A 19433-nucleotide genomic window follows, 5' to 3' on the forward strand; every position below is an offset into this window, starting at 1 on the left:
AGTGTTATTGGAAAGGGCAATTTACAGTCATATACAGTAGTAGCAGCACATATGCACTTTTACAAATTAACTTTATATTATTGAGTATTTCCGTAACCATACAATGTAATTGTGTTGTCCTCTTGTTTGTCCATCTTTTGAAAGTTTATTCTAGAATAAAATATTTTTTTGTAAACATGTAACAATAAATAAATAAAAATTATAAGTAACATTGTGTTGGTGGCAGTAAAGGCACTGTTCCACATAATCTATAGGACTACTATTTAGTTACTGTGGTTGCTAATTTATCTGTATCTAAATCCATGTAGTGATTAACCCCTTAAGGACTTCTACGCAGTGCAGTTTTCGGTAAAAATGACACCTTATCTTTATTCTGTAGGTCCATACAATGAAAATGATACACAACTTATATAGGTTTGATTTTGTTTTACTTCTGTTAAAAAATTAAAACTCTGTGCACAAAAATGAGTACATCTAAAATTGTCCTATTCTGATCCCTATAACTTTTTAGATTTTCTGTATATGGGGATGTGTGAGGGCTCATTTTTTGCACTTTCATCTGTAGTTTTTATTGGCACCATTTTTGTTGTGATGGGACTTTTTGATAGATTTTTATAATTTTTTTTAGGGTATATAAAATTACCAAAAATATGCAATTTGGACTTGTTTTTTTTTTTATGTATACGCAATCGGTGATGTCCGGTGTGACGGAGTTCAAAACGTAAGGATTGTCACGCAATCAACAGCACCAGGTGGGAGAACAGCACCAGGTTCGCAAAACAAAACACAATCCACACAATGAGGGGTGATCCGGAATCTGGGCAACAGAAGGGCACAGTCACTGGGCACCGGGGAAGGAACAAACTGCAGATCCCGGGATTCAGCTCCGGGTCCAACACTCCACACTCCAATGTATTGTCCACAGTCTACAGATAACAGCTCCACGTCTAGTGGTACCTCAAGTCCCCTGGGAGGTCCGGTCCTCACATCCGCTATTCAGTTCACAGGGGTCCACAGCTAAGTCCACAGATAACTCCAACACGATTCCTTGTTCCAGAGGGCGGCCTTAGCCTCTGCTCCTCTATCCAAGCAATTCTCCAGATTCTGTGGCACAACCTCCAGGGCAGTGTTGTACTAGCAACAACTCTTATCCCAGAGATCATCACAGCAACTGCAGGCTCTGTCCTCACATTAGGTCCTGTCTCTGGGCCATCACACACTCTCTAGAGTCCCACATCCAGCTCTTCTTATCTTCCCAGTTTCCTGTAGGGGAAGGGGGACACTGCCAGCGTCTCCAAGGTGTCTGCCCCCAGATCAGAAGTGTTCAGCAGGAATAATTTACATCCCTCTGGTCAGTATCCCCCCATCTTCCTGTGTCCATCCAGCCCCCACCCAGACCACATGTGAACAGCAGGAGTAATTTGCATTCCTTTGCTCAGCATCTTCCTGATATTATCGGCCGATAATCACGATTTTGGGCATTATCGGTATCGGCAATTATCTTGCCGATAAGCCGATAATGCCCCCCGCACCGCACCCACCGCACCGCGTCGCACACCCCACCGTGATGCTAGGCGGTATACCGGTATGGATTTTTTCCCATACCGCTATACCGGTCGGGCCCCTCCCCCACCCTCCGAGTGAATAAAAAAATTAAACTTACCCGTAATGGGGGTGGTCCAGGCCATCCTTCCTTCATGTAGTGTCCGGGGGCGTTCCGGGTGGAGGGTGGTCCGGTCCGGGCTGTCCTTCTTCTCCCACAGTCTTCTTCTCCACTCCGGGCAGGCTCCGGCCTAGTACGCTGCATAGATGCTGCTACGCCGTGACGTCAGGTGCGTCGCTGCGCACGGGCGTCACTGCGCAGCGACGTCTATGCAGCGTACTAGGCCGGAGCCTGCCCGGAGTGGAGAAGAGGCCCGCCGGAGAAGAAGGACAGCCCGGACCGGACCACCCTCCACCCGGAACGCCCCCGGACACTACAGGAACGATGGATGGCCCGGAGCACCCTGGCAGGTAGGGGAGAGAAGCGGGTGGTGGCGGCGGCGGCCTATGGCCCCGCAAAAGCCACTGCAGATCATTGATTTAAAGCGCCCGCTTTAAATCAATGATCTGCAGCGGTGTCGCAGGGGGTTAAATAGCCGATAACTTATACCGGAATATCGGTATAAGTTATCGGCTATCGGCCCTAACCTGCACCGATTATCGGTATCGGCCCTAAAAAACCGATATCGGTCGATCCCTAATTTCAACCATGACAACATATCACCCTGTCCCTTCCATAACACAAAGAGAAATTACCTAGGTTACCTACAGAATACATCTGAAACTCAGGAAGAATTATAAGGAATACTTTGGTGCCTGTGCACCATCACATCCGGCATTAGACACAGGTCCCGGCCTATAGCCGCAGGGACCACCCCACTATGACCCGGGGTCAGCTCCTGAGCCCGCCTCATAGAAGGGGAATGGGCGCAATGCGCACATGTACGCCCTGTGTCCTTAAGAGGTTAAAGAGTACCTGTCACCAAACTAAAAACTTTTAATATAATGTTCCTAATGTAAATATAAGACACTTTGCTATTTACTTGCTGTTAAAATTCTCAACCTTTATATGTTGTTAATGTGACTGAAACAACTGCCACTAGGTGGCTCTGTTCTGTTCCCTGTGCAAGTCAAACAATTAGTTTGGTCTCCTCCCGACCCTTTCCATCTGTTTTTGATTATTTTTATGTCTATAATATTATTTTTGTTTTATTACAAAAAATATATATTTTTTTTAGGGGAACTTATTAAGACAAGATGGAGGTCAGTAAGGGATCGCTTCATCTGGGATTTGGCCAAAGAGGTGACAAGGCTGAGTGGATCAGGGGCTCATCACAGTACAGATATGTCCCTGCCCTTCAGTTTCTCAAGAGTTCCTTTGAGCTGAGACAGTAAGTGTATGTTTTTGATTATTTTGCATTTGTAAAAGAATGCAGGGCTATGCAATTTTTGACAAATTGGGTAATTTGCCGACTTGGATGTTTGCAGCTTCACTACCATATCCAGAATAAAAATAAAAATAAAACACTGGTGGTGGAAGAAAGCAAGGTTTAAATTATATATTTTTTTTACTTTTCTTCTTTTTAAGGTCAATCTCCAGCCTTGCCAAACCAGTGGGGACTGTGGTTCTGGAGGAGACACCACCAGGCACCCATGTGCCTAGTACTAGTAATCAATCTCAAGAAGCTCCCTTACCAAAAACCTCTTTTGGCCATAGCAGCTCAGCCAGGCATTATTGCCACTTTTGGTAAGATGTCGTGGACAGGCCTGTTAGGAGACCTGGCTCTGAGTTTGAGGATCTTATCAGAATGTGGAGAGACGCCCTGATAAGATTGCAACACACTACAAAACTAAAGATCACACTACGAAACTCGTACTGTTGATCAACCGTCATGCGCTCAATATCAGGGAGAGGACTTCTTCCCCTCCAGTCGTGCGCATATGCAGTCTCCTCCTTATAACCCAATCATCACTAGGTACAAGGAGAAGAATGCATGTCATAGAGAAATACAAAATATAGTTCCCTCCTCGCCCTAGTGTGATTTTCCCATTGGGGCGAGGAAAGAACTCAACCTATGTTCCCAAGACAAATGTGCTACCTGGGCATACACAAATAATCCAGAAAATATACCACATTTGTCTTGTGGACAGAGGCCCCACTGTGAAGCCAGGCAGTGGATCATGCTGCTGTGCACCTCAGCCTGCTATTATTTGTGATCGCAGTGGGTCTCAGGAGTCCTGATTTGATCACAACTTTTGACATGTCCAAACATGTTAAAAGTTTATTTTAATGAGACTTAAAGGGGTTCTCCACTGCTTTAACCTTCTTGGGGCAGTTAGGTAGTACTGTGGCTATATGTAATTACCCCTTTGTTTCCTGCTGGTAACGCTACTGTAGTTGGGTTATTTTTTTACCTTATTTTCAAACCCGGAAGCTGGTTACTTCATTAGTTTGCTGGCTTTTTTTGACCACTGTTTTTTTTCAGCCGCCGCCATCTTTCCATCGCAACGTCACCCTGCAGGGTGTTGTGTTGGAGGCCGGCCTGCCCCACGCGCTGTACGTGCCCGCCTCCCGCGCTGATGAATATTCCACCGTCATAATCGCGGACCTCCTTCCTTTCAGCTTCTTATAAGCTGATTGCTGATTGGGCTGCTCGCGGCGAATCGGCTCCGTTGTTGGACGCATGCGCAGTTCGTTCTCGGTCAGGAGGGTCATCTGCCAGAGAGCGCCTAGCAAACCTTGGGGAGTGTTAATACCCCAGCGCGTCAGTCCCGAAGCTGAAAACACAATGGCACATGCGCAGGTGACCCTCCCGACCGAGGATGAACTGCGCATGGGCACAACAACGGAGCCGATTCGCCGCCAGCAGCCCAATCAGCAATCAGCTTATAAGAAGCTGAAAGGAAGGAGGTCCGCGATTATGCCGGTGGAATATTCATCAGCGTGGGAGGCAGGCACATACGGAGCGTGGGGCAGGCCGGCCTCCAACACAACACCCTGCAGGGTGATGTAGCGATGGAAAGATGGCGGCGGCTGAAAAAAAACAGTGGTCGAAAAAAGCCAGCAAACTAATTAAGTAACCAGCTTCCGGGTTTGAAAATAAGGTAAAAAATAACCCAACTACAGTAGCGTTACTAGCAGGAAACAAAGGGGTAATAACATATAGCCACAGTACTACCTAACTGCCCCAAGAAGGTTAAAGCAGTGGAGAACCCCTTTAATAATCCTCGTCCATGAGGACTATCTGGCAGAGGATAATCATTTACTTTCTGACGAAACATGATATATTTCACTCACCACCAACCCCTCCAGAACTTAGTGAACTCATAGTCACTGGCTATGACACAGGTGTCTTAAGTAAAAAAAAAAATTTGACTTTATTACTATCACGAAACCCAGTGCATCTTTGTTCTACCAACTTCCCAAGGTCCACAAAAATTACATACTTACAAAAATTACAGCTTTCATACTCCGGATTTAAGCATCAATATAAAAACAAATTTCAAACCGGTGGATAGCAACAGCTATGTGGACTACAACAGTGCCCATTATATCAAATAGCTCAATAACATACCCTTTGATCAATATAAGAGAGCGAGAAGAAATTGTACATAACCAGCGGACTACGTAGAACAAATTGAAATCTTAACAAACAGATTCAAGTTCAAAGGCTACTCAACTTCTCTTATCAAAAGTAATCCAGCAAACTGGATTAAAAAAACTTATCTAGTACCCAGCACCAAAGAAACTGAACCCACAAATCTTGCCTGCAGTTTTACTACCACCTTTATGAGCGATCAAACAACATATGATCCATCATAAAAAATACACCAGAATATCCTCCAGCTAGGCCATATGTGAAAGACATCATCCCCACTAATCCTAAAATCACCTTTCGAAAAACCTCCTCCTTAATACTTTATGATCCAGCGGGAGGGTTTTTTTTTTTGCTCACTTTTTTTGCTCCTCACATTCTAAGACCCCCTAACTTTTTTATTTTTCCATTGACAAAGTTGTAATAGGGCTTATTTTTGGGGGGACAAGTTGTACTTTTCATTGGCACACTTTATTTTATCATAAAATGTATGACGGAACCAAAAAAATATATATATGTAAGGCAAAATTGAAAAAATATAGAATTGTGTAATTTTGTGGGGCAATCATTTTTTTTCAGGGTTTACAATATGGTAAATATGACATGCTATCTTCAGTCAGTATGATTGCAATGATATGAAACTTGGATAATTTTTGTTTCATTTTAAGGTAAAAAAAAAATGTAATACTCGGAAAAGAAAAAAAAAGTTTTTTCAATGCCATGTTCTGACCCCAATAACATTTTTATGTCTACACCTACGGAGCTATGTTAGGGTTTATCTTTTGAGCCATGAACTGTAGTTTTTAACGGTACTACTTTTGTGTATATATGACTTTTTGATTACTTTTTATTACGTTTTTTTTCTGTAATATGATGTGACCAAAAATCAGCAATTTTGGCATTTGTAATTTTTTGCATTTATGCCTTTCACTGTGCACGATCAGGAACATCATATTTAACCCCTTAAGGACTTTCATTTTTGCACTTTCATTTTTCCTCCTCACCTTCTAAAAATCATAACCCTTTCAATTTTCCACCTAAAGACCCATATGAAAACTTGTTTTTTGTGCCACCAATTTTACTTTGTAATAGTATCAATCATTTCACCACAAAATTAATGGTGAAACCAGAAAAAAACATTTGTGGGGCATAATTGAAAAAAAAGATTTTGTAACTTTTGTGGGCTTCCGATTATACGCAGTGCACTTTTCAGTATTTTTATTCTATAGATCAATACGATTAAATTGATACCCAACATATATAGGTTTGATTTTATTTTACTTCTGTTAATAAATATTGAGGGGAATTTATCAAAGGTTGTTTCTGAAAGTCATTATCTATGTAGTTTTTTTTTTTTTTTTGCTTTAGTTTTTCTTTTGTGCGCATGATTTATTAAAATGTCGCACGGCATTAGTAAATTTTGCGCATGAAAGTCAAACTTTGACAATCACCTCACAAAGTAACTTCTGAAGGTATACTACTAAGCAAGTAGCTAGAAAGTCTTTCCTCATCATTCTCCAAGCTTTTTTACTTTGCTGTCAAGTGTGAATTCATTTCTCCGTAATTCTTTAAAGTTTTAAAACATTACCTGAGCATAATCCTTGCCATGGCTCAATCTTTTGTCAAGCATAAGTCCAAAAAAAATACATTCAGAACCGCCAAGTGCAGCTGAGCAGTTATTACTAGAAATAACTGAAGATGAAGCTGCAGTTGAAAGTCAGGGATTCCTAGCTACTATTATGAATTATCAGAACAGTATACAGGATCTGGCGGCAGCGCAGTGTAGTGTAGTCGCATGAACCGCCGGCTTCTATATACACTGTCATAATTCATAATCCCCGCTAGGAGAGTGGAGCTCTGATTGGTTAATAGCTATTGACCAATCAGAGCTTCCGTGTTCCGGCGGCGGGGATTATGAATTATGACAGTGTGTATAGGAGCCGGAGGCAGCACAGTGTAGCATGTATAGTGTCGCATGTACCACCGGCTTCTATATACAGGGTGGGCCATTTATATGGATACAAATGGGAATGGTTGGTGATATTAACTTCCTGTTTGTGGCATAAAGAGGGAAACACATCATCATGTAGCAATTTTGCATATCCAGTGGCCTACATGATGTTGTGTTTCCCTCTTTATGCACTGAAGCTGGTACGTTCCCTGAGTTTTTCCGGCAAGATGGTGCACTACCACATTATGGGTGTCAGGTCCGAGCATTCCTAGATGAACAGTTTCCTGGTAAGTGGATTGGTTGTCGTGGGCCAGTTGAATGGCCCCCAAAGTCTCCCGATCTGACCCCCTTAGACTTTTATCTTTGGGGGTCATCTGAAGGCAATTGTCTATGCTGTGAAGATACGAGATGTGCAGCACCTGAAACTACGGATACTGGAAGCCTGTGCTAGCATTTCTCCTGCTGTGTTGCTATCAGCGTAAGAAGAGTGGGAGAGGAGGGTTGCATTGACAATCCAACACAATGGGCAGCACATTGAACACATTTTATAAGTGGTCAGAAACTTTTAAATAACTCATGAAAGAATAAAGTTATGTAAAAAACAAGCACATCATTGTTTTTCTTGTGGAATTCCCAATAAGTTTGATGGGTCACATGACCCTCTTCCTATTGAAAAAACTAAAGTTGGATTAAAAATGGCCAACTTCAAAATGGCCGCCATGGTAACCAACCATCTTTAAAAGTTTCCCCCCTCATATATACTAATGTACCACAAACAGGAAGTTAATATTACCAACCATTCTCATTTTATTAAGGTGTATCCATGTAAATGGCCCACCCTGTACATTGTCATAATTCATATTCCCCGCCGGAACACGGGAGCTCTGATTGGTTAATAGCTATTGACCAATCAGAGCTCCCCTCTCCCAGCGGCGGGGATTATGAATTATGACAGTGTATATAGGAGTCGGCGGCAGCGCAGTGTAGACGCACGTGCTGCCGGTTTGTTAACTTAATAAATGCGGATCACAGCGGGTCTCTGCAGAATGACCCGGCGCGATCTGCACCTCAGCCCCTGGACTACAACTCCCATCATGGACAGAGTCTGTCCATGATGGGAGTAGTAGTCCTAAAAGTCTCGCAGCCAGGGGAGATGTGCAAGTACCATCCCTCAGCAGCGCTGCGGTACTACAACTACTCCCATCATGGGACAGGCTCTGTCCCATGATAGGAGTAGTAGTCCAAGGGCAGAAGGGAAGATCACTGCAGATCCCTCTCCTGCGATCCGCATTTATTAACTACACAAGCCGGCGGTACATGGCTACACCAGGGCCGTTTGAATGAATTTGGGGGCCCCAAGCAAAATAGACATGGAGGCCCCCCCCCACACACACACACCTTACGCACGCAAAAAAGATTGTATATACAGGACCATATAGATATTATATACCAACTGTACACAGGATATATACCCAATATAAGTGATTACAGCTACATGAAGGAAGTCACAGGTCACGTCTTTTCTGATCAGCGTCGTCCTCTTTCCTTTTCTTTCCCGTCCAACTCAGACCGCCATGATGTCTTCTTCCAGCCAAAACTTCATCTCTCTTCATCTGCAGAACAAGCATCTTAGACTCTGCATTTTTCCAGTGCTCTCCTTAACACTACACAATCTCCTCATCTATAGGCCTGTAATAATGCCCCCCTTGGTGTCCCACTCATTAACAGAGCATGGTGCCCAACAGTCCCCAACCATGGTGCCTCCAGCTGTTGCAAAACTACAGAGCCCAGACGACCTCTGGCTTTCCGGGCATGCTGGGAGTCATAGTTTTGCACCCTGGTTGGGAAACACTGATGTCGGTAGTTAAGTAGCCAGGTACATAGCTAGTAGGGCTGCATAATATGGGGAAACTGTGCGATTGCGATTATGGACCTAAATATTGCAATTTCAATATTATAAACAAACAGTGAAATCCTCCCATTTCATGTCCAATCTCCCCCCATTTTACATCTATTCCCCCATTATATATGCACCACTCATTTCTCCCCATTTCATTTCTATCCCCCATGTCACATTCTCCCCTTCCCAGCCCTACACCATCTCATCTTCCCCATGTGACATTCTCCCCCTATGTTAACACCCCCCCCCCCCGTCCCAATAGACAGGTAGTGCCCCCAAATTAGATCCCCAGTAGGCAGGTAGTACCCCCAGATTGACCCCCTCCCCCCAGTAGGTATGTAGTACCCCCAGATTGACCCCCTTCCCCTAGTAGGCAGGTAGTACCCCCAGATTGACACCAAGTAGGCAGGTAGTACCCCCAGATCACCCCCTTCCCCCCCCCCCAGTAGACAGGTTGTAGCCCCATATTAGACCTCTCCCCCCCAGTAGGCAGGTAGTACCCCCAGATTAACCTTTGCCCCCCCCTAGTAGGCATGAAGCACCCCCAGATTAACTCCCTTCCCCCAGTAGGCAGGTAGTACCCCAGATTAACCCCCTCCGCCCAGTAGGCAGGTAGTACCCCCAGATTAACCCCTTCCCCCCAGTAGGCAGTACCCCCAGAAGAGGGGGTTAACCTGGGGGTACTACCTTCCTACTGGGGGGAAGAGGGGGTTAATCTGGGGGTACTACCTGCCTACTGAGGGGGGGCAGATTAACCCCCTCTCCCCCCCAGTAGGAAGGTAGTACCCCCAGATCAACCCCCTCCCCCCCTACCTTTCTACGGGGGGGGGGAGAGGGGGTTAATCTGGGGGTACTACCTGCCTACTGGGGGGAAGAGAGGGTTAATCTGGGGGTACTACCTTCCTACTGGAGGAAGAGGGGGTTAATCTGGGCCCCCCCAGTAGGCAGGTAGTACCCCCAGATTAACCCCCTCTTCCCCCCAGTAGGAAGGCAGTACCCCCAGATTAACCCCCTCTTCCCCCCATTAGGCAGGTAGTACCCCCAGATTAACCCCCTCTTCTCCCAGTAGGAAGGTAGTACTCCCAGATTAACCCCCTCTTCCCCCCAGTAGGCAGTACCCCCAGAAGAGGGGGTTAATCTGGGGGTACTACCTGCCTACTGGGGGGAAGATGGGGTTAATCTGGGGGTACTACCTTCCTACTGGGGGAAGAGGGGGTTACCTGCCTACTTAGGGGGGCAGTTTAACCCCCTCCCCCCCAGTAGGAAGGTAGTACCCCCAGATTAACCCCCTCTTCCCCCCAGTAGGCAGTACCCCCAGAAGAGGGGGTTAATCTGGGGGTGCTACCTGCCTACTGGGGGGAAGAGGGGGTTAATCTGGGGGTACTACCTTCTTACTGGGGGGAAGAGGGGGTTAATCTGGGGATACTACCTTCCTACTGGGGGGGGAAGAGGGAGTTAATCAGGGGGTACTACCTGCCTACTGGGGAGGGGCCTAGATTTACCCCCCCCCGTAGGAAGGTAGTACCTCCAGATTAAACCCCTCCCCCCAGACCCAGTAGGCAGGTAGATAGTAGTGCTAGTACCCCTAGGAATTGAGTGCAGAAACTTCACATTCACTCATGGTCAGAGAAGCAGAGAAGTTGCTGCATGGTAATGTCTCCACGCACCGCCCACCGTCACGCCGGCCCCTGAATTCTGGGACTCAGCGTGACGTCACGTGACATGGTGAGCCGCGCGTACATAGGAGGCCCGGGCCGATAGACGGTGAGCCGGAGCGGGGCACAAAAAGGAGCCGGAGGCACTCTGTAAAAGAATTTAAAAGGGGTCTGGATGCATTTTTTGAGAGTAATAACATCGCTGGTTATGTATAATAGATTTATAGGGACAGAACGTTGATCCAGGGATTTATTCTGACTGCCATATTTGGAGTCGGGAAGGAATTTTTTACCTCTAGTATGAGTTTTTTTTGCCTTCCTCTGGATTAACTCAGCAGGGACTCATTAAGGATATAGGTTGAACGTGATGGACTCTGGTCTTTTTTCAACCTTATGAACTATGTTACTATGTTACTATTCAGCAGCTAATACTGGAAGGATTAAGATTTTTTAATAAAAGTAATTTACAAATCTGTTTAACTTATTGGCACCAGTTGATTTAAAAAAAATGTTTTCCACCAGAGTACCCCTTTAACCTCTCAATTGACTGATCGCTACATGTTCTCTATCTTTGTTTTGATATGTAACATTTGTATCTATTCATACCTTATTTGGTTCTCCCTCTACTTGCCTGATCATCATTTATTGTTTGTTTTCCATCACGTTATCCTACTGTTCATTTTAATCTATCGACAGGAATCGCCTGAATTCAAAGCCATATGATTCCCGTGTCCCAACTCACCCGACCACTATTGCATGCCTGTCTCCACGTGGCCTAGACCATCTTTCAAACACAGCCAGGGAAGTTCATTCCACACAGCCCTACGAAACCGAGATGGTCCTGCTGCAGTTTCATACTATAGTCACCTTCTAATTGGTCGCCCATGATGTTGTCATTTAAACTTTAAACCCGGGACCATTCCTTCACCATTCATAAACTCCATGTACTATGTACCTATGTGAAAAAATTCCAAGCCTTCATTCCAAGCTACACCTTGTGGTCTATTTGATCGCATTTGCCACATAAGAGAAATACCGTATTTTTCGTCCTATAAGACACATCGGACCCCTTAATAATGATAATGGGGAGGTTGTCACAGGCGATCAAGAGAAGGCGGAGCTACTGAATGGGTTCTTTAGTTCTGTATACACTATGGAAGAAGGAGCTGACATTGGCCAGGTCAGTGCTGGTAACACATCATGTAATGTACTGAACTGGCTTAATGTAGAGATGGTACAAGGTAAGTTAAGTGATATAAATGTAAGCAATTCTCCAGGGCCGGATGGACTACACCCAAGAGTTCTTAGAGAGGTAAGTTCAGTAATATCTGTACCCCTGTTCATGATATTTAGAGATTCTCTGGTGTCTGGTATTGTGCCAAGGGACTGGCCCAAGGCGAATGTGGTACCAATCTTCAAGAAGGGCTCTAGGTCTTCCCCAGGAAACTATAGACCGGTAAGTTTAACGTGCATTGTGGGTAAATTGTTTGAAGGACTTATAAGGGATTACATACAGGAATACATAGGGGATAATAGTATTATAAGTGATAGCCAGCATGGGTTTACTAAGGATAGAAGTTGTCAAACCAATCTAATTTGCTTTTATAAGAGGTGAGTAGAAGCCTTGACAGAGGAATGGCTGTGGATATAGTGTTTCTGGATTTTGCTAAAGCGTTTGATACTGTCCCTCACAGACGTCTGACAGGTAAGTTAAGGTCTTTGGGTTTGGAAATTTTAGTTTGTAACTGGATTGAACACTGGCTCATGGATTGTACCCAGAGAGTGGTGGTCAATGATTCGTACTCTGATTGGTCCCCGGTTATTAGTGGTGTACCCCAAGGTTCAGTACTGGGCCCGCTGTTGTTTAATTTATTTATCAATGATATAGAGGATGGTATTAACAGCTCTGTTTCTATCTTTGCAGATGACACCAAGCTTTGTAGCACGGTACAGTCTATAGAGGATGTGCATAAGTTACAAGATGACTTGGATAGACTAAGTGTCTGGGCATCCACTTGGCAAATGAGGTTCAATGTGGATAAATGTAAAGTTATGCATCTGGGTACTAATAACCTGCATGCATCGTATGTCTTAGGGGGGATTAAACTGTCAGAGTCACTGGTAGAGAAGGATCTGGGTGTACTTGTAGATCACAGACTACAGAATAGCATGCAATGTCAGGCTGCTGCTTCCAAAGCCGGCAGGATATTGTCATGTATCAAAAGAGGCATGGACTCAAGGGACAAGGACATAATACTCCCCCTTTATAAAGCATTGGTACGGCCTCACCTGGAATATGCTGTTCAGTTTTGGGCACCTGTCCATAAAAGGGACACTGCGGAGTTGGAAAGGGTGCAGAGACACGCGACTAAACTAATATGGGGCATGGAACATCTTAGCTATGAGGAGCGATTAAAGGAGTTACAATTGTTTAGTCTTGAGAAGAGACGTTTAAGGGGGGATATGATAAACGTATATAAGTATATTAATGGCCCATACAAAAAATATGGAGAAAAACTATTCCAGGTTAAACCCCCCCAAAGGACGAGGGGGCACTCCCTCCGTCTGGAGAAGAAAAAGTTTAGTCTCAAGGGGCGACACGCCTTCTTTACCGTGAGGACTGTGAATTTATGGAACGGTCTACCTCAGGAACTGGTCACAGCAGGAACAATTAACAGCTTTAAAACAGGATTAGATAAATTCATGGAACAAAATAACATAAATGCTTATGAAGAAATATAAAATCCCATCCCTTCCCCAATATCGCGCCACACCCCTACCCCTTAATTCCCTGGTTGAACTTGATGGACATATGTCTTTTTTCGACCGTACTAACTATGTAATGTAACTATGTATAAGACGCACCCAATTTTTAGGGGCAAAATCTAAAAAAATAAAGATTTTGAACCCAATAGTGGTCTTCAATCTGCGGACCTCCAGATGTTGCAAAACTACAACTCCCAGCATGCCCGGACAGCCGTTGGCTGTCCGGGCATGCTGGAAGTTGTAGTTTTGCAACATCGGGAGGTCCGCAGATTGAAGACCACTGCATAGGAGGTAATACTCACGTGTCCCCGCCGCTCCGGACCCGTCACCGCTGCCCTGGATGTCGCTCCATCGCTGTCGCCGTGTCCCCGTCGCTCCAGAACGTCTCTGCTGCCGGCCGGGTATCCTCGCTCTCCGTCGCCGCCATCACGTTGTTACGCACGCCGACGCATGTACGTGACGACGAGGAAGGAGAGAGCCGGCATACAGGGGATCCCTGAACGGAGAAGACACCGAGGAGGAAGGTAAGGTCCCCCCCGGTGTCCTGTAAGCACTAACCCGGCTATTCAGTCGGGCTGTTCGGGACCGCCGCGGTGAGATCGCGGCGGTCCCGAACAGCCCGACTGAACAGCCGGGTTAGTGTCACTTTTCCTTCAGACGCAGCGGTCAGCTTTGATCGCCACGTCTGAAGGGTTAATACAGGGCATCACCGCGATCGGTGATGTCCTGTATTAGCCGCGGGTCCCGGCCGTTGATGGCCGCAGGGACCACCGCGATAGGGGTGTATTCGCCGTATAAGACGCACCAACTTTTTCCCCCCAGTTTTGGGGAAGAAAAAGTGCGTCTTATACGGCGAAAAATACGGTACCTTCTTGTCAATTTTAACACTTATTTATGTTATATCTATGTGTAATTTTTCCGGGCAGTACTTTGTGTATTATACCATTTGAGTTTGTTTTTGTTGATGTATGTATACTGCCACTGATGGGGTTACTACGCCCATTGGGGGAGATTTATCAAAACCTGTGCAGAGTAAAACTTGCCCAGTTGCCCATCGCAACCAATCAGCTTACTTTGTTCATTTTTAGGAAGGCCTCTGCAAAATGAAAGAAGCAATCTGATTGGTTGCTATGGGCAACTGGACAACATTATTTCTGCACAGGCTTTGATAAATCTCCCCCATTGACTTTGTTTGATTGTTTGGCACAATTTTTGTTTATTTAAACCTGTACACAATATCGCCTGTATACAGCTGCAATCTGAATAAGGGAAATTGTATTCCTGAAATATTAAATATACTGTACTTCTTAACCCTTTAAGGACACAGCCCATTTTGGTCTTAAGGACAAGGTCAATTAAAGTTTTTGCATTTAGTTTTTTTCCTCCTCTCCTTTTAAAAGACATAGGGGGAGATTTATCAATACCCGTCCAGAGGAAAAGTTGCCCAGTTGCCCATAGCAACCAATCAGATCGCTTCTTTCATTTTGCAGAGGCCTTGTTAAAAATGAAAGAAGCCAGCTGATTGGTTGCTATGGGCAACTGGGAAAGTTTTCCTCTGCACAGGTATTGATAAATCTTCCCCATAACTCTTATATTTTCACCTACAGACCAATTTTTTGCGCGACCAATTGTACTTTGTAATTACATTTTTCATTTTACCATAAAATGAACCTCAAAACCAAAAAAATTATTATTTGCAGGCAGAAATTTATAAGAAAACTTGGAAATTTCAGTACACAGCAATCGATTTCAGAAGGAATTCTGAAAATTCTTTTGGTGGGGTCTAGGGAGGAGATTCATCAAAACCAATGTAGAGGAAGAGTGGTGCAGTTGCCCATAGCAACCAATCAGATTGCTTCTTTCATTTTTAACAAAGCCTTTGAAAAATGAAAGAAGCAATCTGATTGGTTGCTATGGGCAACTGCACCACTCTTCCTCTACACTGCTTTTGATGAATCTCCCCCTAGGATCTGGAATTTTCACAGAGGAAGGTGAATGGTGCAGCAGAATCCCATTAAGAACAAAGGAAGGCTGCTGCACTATATTTTCCAGGCGGAAAATCTGTAGTGTGAATGGGCCTTTATTCCTACCAATCTACAAAGAAATAATGCTTGGTCATTACATTACGAAGCAAACTAGGCCGCGTCCTACAAAAGGGTTACTAGTGGGAGTTGCTGTATATGTTACTATATATTCTTATGGCTGTAACTTGTCTGCATGCTGACAGATTATTGCGCTTTATCTATTAATGCTCAAAATGATCCCGAAAAGGTCGAGACGCGTGAAGATACGTATGTATCCTGTACAGTACTGGCGCCCATCGTCCAGCAGGTGGCGTTGCACAAGAGCATGAACTGTCTGCTATGATGTGGAAGAGAATTGTGCGGCGGTACGGAGAGAGACGCTCTATCCTCGTCACCGGGACGCCTCTTGTTACTGCCGTTTCTATGGACACGTCAGCGGCCTACTCCCGTTTACAAGGCCTGCTTTCGAGTAAAACTAGCGGGTGACCGATAAGAGGGACCCTGCGGGCGGGTATACCTGGGGAGCGGGGTCCCTGAAAAACCTTCGGTTGTATAAAGGTGAGAGCGCGGCTGCTGGTAATGTCCTGCGGGGCTGGGTGTTCGGTGTGTGTGTGGTCATTCCTCCGGCTGCTTCGCCTCTTCATATAATGCTGAAAGTTCAAGGATTTATGGTCTTTTTTTTTTTTTTTTGTGTGTGTTTATGACAACTTGTTATGGTGAAGCATGGCTGTAGTTAAAGGGACAAGACCCTTAACCAGACTATCACAGTCCCCTAGTGCTGCTTGTTCAGCTGAGTTCACTCTGTGTTAGGAACTGTACAGCCGATTCCATTGAATGCAGGTTCTGTTACAGGTATTAATGGGATCTACAGTCTTGATCAGTGGTCTCTAACCTGCGGACCTCCAGATGTTGCAAAACTACAACTCCCAGCATGCCCGGACAGTCGAAGGCTATCCGGGCATGCTGGGAGTTGTAGTTTTGCAACATCTGGAGGTCTGCAGGTTAGAGACCATTGATCTAGATCATAAACCTAACAGGCCTGCATTTAGGATGTAGGGTATTAATGGGATCTACAGTGGGATCTAATGGGATCTACCATCTAGATCAGTGGTCTCTAACCTGCGGACCTCCAGATGTTGCAAAACTACAACTCCCAGCATGCCCGGACATCCTTTGGCTGTCCGGGCATGCTGGGAGTTGTAGTTTTGCAACATCTGGAGGTCCGCAGGTTAGAGACCATTGATCTAGATCATAAACCTAACAGGCCTGCATTTAGGATGTGTTCATACTTTGTAATTTACCGCCAGACAGACAAAATCGGGCCTGAGATTCCGAAAGCAACCAACGCCGACTGAATCATTTGGCTCTAGGACTGCACTGACATTGCCGTCCCCATAGACAGCAATGTGTGCAGAATTTTTAGAGGCAGAAAGTCTGCCTCAAAAACTCTGCAGTGTTCACTGTTCATTGGAATCCCATTGCCAGCAATGGAATTTTAAAACGGAATTCCATAGTGTGAATCAGGCCTTAGTGTACGTGTCGGACGTGCACGTCATGCGCTTCCCTCAATATTTATGTCTATGGACACTTGAGCCTAACCACCAAATCCTGCTGCATATTTTCAGGCAGACCTACTACTTACATGCATTCCATAGTTGGAACTTTCATTTCAGTGTATGTAATAGCCAGGGTTCAGACTAAGTAATTTCTGAGCGTAATTCCTATTAGAAATCAGCCTGAGGAATTCCTGTGCAGCAGAGTCCCATTGCTGTCAATTCTGCTGCACAGTACTTACTACGATTTTCAGCTGCTGAAAGAATGATCTTTGTTATTCTTTTGGTGGAATCTGAGCTGAATACATTGGCGTCTATGGGGATGGCGCAGTCTGGCGCCGACTGATTCTCCGGGTGGAATAATTCTATCCGGAAAATCTTTAATGTGAATTCAGCCTGAACCAAAATAGATGTAGAATCAGCACCAACAAGTCCAATAAATTCCAAAACCTTTAATCAACAAACCTTTAAAAGCAACACTACAAATAAGGCAATAATATGAACCCTGACTAGTTTCTGGCCTATCGACTTGGACTAAACTGTGATTAAGGGTAAGGTCACATGTAGCGCATCCGCAGCATATTTGATGCTGTGGATGCGCTTCTGACTGCCCCTATAGTCAGCCTGCTACTTTGCCCAAGGGTCCTGGTTTGTCTGCTTGTAGCAGCAATATGCCACTATGAGCAGACACCGACTGAGCTGATGCACCACGTGGGAAACCTTAAAGGGGTACGGCCGGAGGTAATTCCAGGGTTTTTTATTTTTTTAATGCAAGGAATTCTGGCAGGGTGTAAAGAAAAAAGGACGTGTGGCCAACTCCCAAAGAGTTATTGCTGTTAAATAGCTCAGGGTGCCCTGACCAGACTTTGAAGTTGAAAAAAAGACCAGAGTCCATCTAGTTCAACCTATATCCCTAATGAGTCCCTACTGAGTTGTTCCAGGGGAAGGCAAAAACGCTCATACTAGAGGTAAGAAATTTCTACCCGATTCCAGTATGGCAGAATAAATCTCTGGGTCAACATGCTGTCCCTAAATATCTAGTATACATAACCAGCAATGTTATTATTCTCCAAAAAAGCATCCAGACCCCTTTTGTACTCTTTTACAAGTTCACCATGACCATCTCCTCCGGGAGAGAATTCCACAGTCTCACTGCTCTTATAGTAAAGAATCCCCGTCTGTGCTGGTGTAGAAACCTTCTTTCCTCTAGACGTAGAGGATGCCCCCTTGTTATAGATACAGTCCTGGGTTTAAATAGATCAAGGGAGAGATCTCTGTACTGTCCGCTGATATATTTATACATAGTTATTAGGTCTCCCCTAAGCCTTCTTTTTTTTCCCCAAACTAAATAACTCCAATTCTGATAATCTTTCTGGGTTCTGTAGTCCTCCCATTCCCCGCATTACTCTGGTTGCCAGTCTATGAACCCTCTCCAGCTCCACTATATCTTTCTTGTACACTGGTGCCCAGTACTGTACACAGTATTCTATGTGTGGTCTGACTAGTGATTTGTACAGCAGTAGAATTATTTCCTTGTCATGGGCATCTATGCCCCTATTGATGCCCCCCCCCCCCCCCCTGATTTTATTTGCCTTGGCAGCAGCTGCCTGACACTGGTCACTACAGCTAAGTTTACTATTAACTAAGACCCCTAAGTCCTTTTCCACGTCAGTCGTCCCAAGTGTGCTCCCATTTAATATATAATCCCATCTCGGATTCTTCCTCCCCATGTGCATTACCTTACATTTATCAGTGTTGAACCTCATCTGCCACTTCTCAGCCCAAACCCCCAACCTATCCAGATCCATTTGTAACAGTGCACTGTCCTCTATTGTGTTTACCACTTTACAGAGTTTAGTATCATCTGCAAAGATTGCTACTTTACTATTCAACCCCTCTACAAGGTAATTAATAAATATATTAAATAGAACAGGACCCAAGACTGACCCCTGTGTCACCCAATCAGAATAAGTACCATTTATAACCACCCTCTGTTTTCTATCGCTGAGCCAGTTACTTACCCACTTACACACATTCTCAACAGCCCAATCCTTATTTTATGCACCAATCTTTTATGTGGCACTGTATTAAATGCTTTGGAAAAATCCAGATATACGACATCCAGTGATTCCCCCTGGTCCAGTCTGGAGCTCACCTCCTCATAAAAGCTGATCAGGTTAGTTTGACAGGACCGATCCCTCATAAAGCCATGCTGATATGGAGTCACACATTTATTTTTATCAATATACTCCAAAATAGCATCTCTTAGAAAACCCTCAAACTATTTACATACAACGGAGGTTAAACTAACAGGCCTATAATTCCCGGGGTCACCTTTTGTCCCCTTTTTTAAATATTGACACCACATTTGCCATGTGCCAGTCCTGGGGAACAGTCCCTGTTACTATAGAGTCCCTGAATATTAAAAATAGAGGTCTGTCTATTA

General features: G+C 44.7%; 1 protein-coding gene and 1 long non-coding RNA gene across 7 annotated transcripts in view; both read left to right on the plus strand.

The window, feature by feature from the left end:
- The window catches only part of LOC130282727 (uncharacterized), a 32881-nt gene extending 21273 nt beyond the window's left edge, over nucleotides 1-11608 (plus strand). The window contains exons 2-3 of the long non-coding RNA XR_008846499.1: nucleotides 2781-2933; nucleotides 11341-11608. This is a non-coding gene — a long non-coding RNA (uncharacterized LOC130282727). The remainder of the gene's footprint in view (nucleotides 1-2780; nucleotides 2934-11340) is intronic.
- A 3343-nt stretch (nucleotides 11609-14951) lies between these two features.
- SAMD8 (sterile alpha motif domain containing 8) overlaps nucleotides 14952-19433 on the plus strand; it is a 96919-nt gene continuing 92437 nt past the window's right edge. For 2 of the 6 annotated variants that reach the window (XM_056531290.1, XM_056531291.1), the window contains exon 1: nucleotides 15467-15992. The gene's annotated coding sequence lies outside the window, so the exon portion shown is untranslated. Of the gene's footprint in view, nucleotides 14974-15465; nucleotides 15993-17762; nucleotides 17956-19433 lie in introns of those variants that run through there. The other 4 variants (XM_056531294.1, XM_056531296.1, XM_056531293.1 and 1 more) reach the window with 4 other exon arrangements.

The sequence above is a fragment of the Hyla sarda genome, chromosome 7, assembly GCF_029499605.1.
Source record: "Hyla sarda isolate aHylSar1 chromosome 7, aHylSar1.hap1, whole genome shotgun sequence".
NCBI lineage: Eukaryota > Metazoa > Chordata > Amphibia > Anura > Hylidae > Hyla > Hyla sarda.